Raw genomic sequence first — 3,045 nt, 5'->3', positions numbered from 1 at the left:
GAGGTAGTACTGGCAGCAATTCACAAGCTGTATCTTCAGCAGGTGATAATCAAGGTACCCCTCCTTCAACAGGGACGGGGTTACTATTCCACAATGTTGTGGTACCGAAACCAGACGGTTCGGTGAGACCCATTCTAAATTTAAAATCCTTAAACATTTATATAAAAAAGTTCAAGTTCAAAGTACCTCAAGGTTGTGGTACAGGACTGTCATTACCAATTCCAGACGTTGCCGTCTGGTCTGTCCACGGCACCGTGGGTATTTACCAAGGTAATGGCCGAAATGATGATGCTCCTCCGAAAGAAGGGAGTCATGATTATTCCGTACTTGGACGATCTCCTTATAAAGGCGAGGTCCAAGGAGCAGTTGCTAGTGGGCGTGGCACTATCTCAGGAAGTGCTGCATCAGCACGGCTGGATTCTGAATATCCCAAAGTCGTAGCTTATTCCTGCGACGCGTCTGCTGTTCTTGGGCATGATTCTGGACACAGAACAGAAGAATTTCTCCCGGAGGAGAAGGCCCAGGAATTATCATCTCTGGTCAGGGACCTCCTGAAACCAAAGCAGGTGTTGGTGCATCACTGCACGCGAGTCCTGGGAAAGATGGTAGCTTCTTACGAAGCAAGTCCCTTCGGCAGATTCCATGCAAGGATCTTCCAGTGGGATCTGTTGGACAAGTGGTCCGGATCGCATCTCCAGATGCATCGTTTAATTACCCTGTCCCCGAGGGCCAGGGTGTCTCTGCTGTGGTGGCTGCAGAGTGCTCATCTGCTCGAAGGCCGCAGATTCGGCATACAGGACTGGGTCCTGGTGACCACGGATGCAAGCCTCCGAGGTTGGGGGGCAGTCACCCAGGGAAGAAACTTCCAAGGACAATGGTCAAGTCAGGAAACTTCCCTACACATAAATATTCTGGAACTAAGGGACATTTACAACGCCCTGAGTAAAGCAGAACCCCTGCTTCAAAAACAACCGGTTCTGGTTCAGTCAGACAACATCACAGCGGTCGCCCATGTAAACCGCCAGGGCGGCACAAGAAGCAGGGTAGCTATGGCAGAAGCCACAAGGATTCTTTGATTGCGGAGAATCACGTGATAGCACTGTCAGCAGTGTTCATTCTGGGAGTGGACAACTGGGAAGCAGACTTCCTCAGCAGGCACGACCTCCACCCGGGAGAGTGGGGACTTCATCCAGAAGTCTTCCAGCTGATTGTGAACCGTTGGGAACGGCCACAGGTTGACATGATGGCGTCCCGCCTCACCAAAAAGCTAAAAAGATATTGCGCCAGGTCAAGGGACCCTCAAGCGATAGCTGTGGACACTCTAGTGACACCGTGGGTGTACCAGTCGGTTTAAATGTTTCCCTCCTCTTCCTCTCGTACCCTAGGTACTGAGAATAATAATAAGGAGAGGAGTAAGAACTATACTCATTGTTCCGGATTGGCCAAGAAGAGCTTGGTACCCAGAACTTCAAGAAATGATCTCAGAGGACCCTTGGCCTCTGCCGCTTAGACAGGACCTGCTACTGCAGGGGCCCTGTCTGTTCCAAGACTTACCGCGGCTGCGTTTGACGGCATGGCGGTTGAACACCGGATCCTAAAGGAAAAGGGCATTCCGGAGGAAGTCATTCTTACGCTGATTAAAGCTAGGAAGGATGTGACCGCAAAACATTATCACCGTAAATGGCGGAAATATGTTGCTTGGTGTGAGGCCTGGAAGGCCCCAACGGAGGAATTTCAGCTGGGTCGATTTCTGCACTTCCTACAGTCAGGGGTGACTATGGGCCTAAAATTGGGTTCCATTAAGGTCCAGGTTTTGGCTCTGTCGATTTTCTTCCAAAAAGAACTGGCTTCACTGCCTGAAGTTCGGACTTTTGTTAAAAGGAGTGCTGCATATTCAGCCCCCTTTTGTGCCTCCAGTGGCACCTTGGTATCTCAACGTGGTGTTGGATTTCCTAAAGTCGCATTGGTTGAGCCACTTAAAACCATGGAGCAAAATATCTCACGCGGAAAGTGGTCATGCTGTTGGCCTTGGCTTCGGCCAGGCGTGTATCAGAATTGGCGGCTTTCTCATGTAAAAGCCCTTATCGGATTTTTCATATGGATAGGGCGGAATTGAGGACTCGTTCCCAATTTCTTCCTAGGTGGTATCAGCGTTTCATTTGAACCACCCTATTGTGGTGCCTGCGGCTACTAGGGACTTGGAGGATTCCAAAGTTACTGGACGTAGTCAGGGCCCTGAAAATCTATGTTTCCAGGATGGCTAGAGTCAGGAAAACTGACTCTATTTATCCTGTATGCACCCAACAAGCTGGGTGCTCCTGCTTAAAAGCAGACTATTGCTCGCTGGATCTGTAGCACGATTCCACTTGCACATTCTGCGGCTGGACTGCCGCATCCTAAATCAGTAAAAGCCCATTCCACAAGGAAGGTGGGCTCTTCTTGGGCGGCTGCCCGAGGGGTCTCGGCTTTACAGCTTTGCTGAGCTGCTACTTGGTCGGGTTCAAACACATTTGCAAAATTCTACAAGTTTGATACCCTGGCTGAGGAGGACCTGGAGTTTGCTCATTCGGTGCTGCAGAGTCATCCGCACTCTCCCGCCCGTTTGGGAGCTTTGGTATAATCCCAATGGTCCTTACGGAGTTCCCAGCATCCACTAGGACGTCAGAGAAAATAAGAATTTACTCACCGGTAATTCTATTTCTCGTAGTCCGTAGTGGATGCTGGGCGCCCGTCCCAAGTACGGATTGTCTGCAATACTTGTATATAGTTATAGCCTAACTAAGGGGTTATTGTTATGAGCCATCTTTTCGTGAGGCTCAGTTGTTATTCATACTGTTAACTGGGTATAGTATCACGAGTTGTACGGTGTGATTGGTGTGGCTGGTATGAGTCTTACCCGGGATTCCAAATCCTTTCCTTATTGTGTCAGCTCTTCCAGGCACAGTGTCCCTAACTGAGGTCTAGAGGAGGGTCATAGAGGGAGGAGCCAGTGCACACCAGATAGTACCTAATCTTTCTTTTAGAGTGCCCAGTCTCCTGCGGAGC

This window comes from Pseudophryne corroboree, chromosome 6 (genome assembly GCF_028390025.1).
Source record: "Pseudophryne corroboree isolate aPseCor3 chromosome 6, aPseCor3.hap2, whole genome shotgun sequence".
In the NCBI taxonomy this organism is placed as follows: Eukaryota; Metazoa; Chordata; class Amphibia; order Anura; family Myobatrachidae; genus Pseudophryne; species Pseudophryne corroboree.
Note: the sequence above shows the minus strand (reverse complement) of the source record.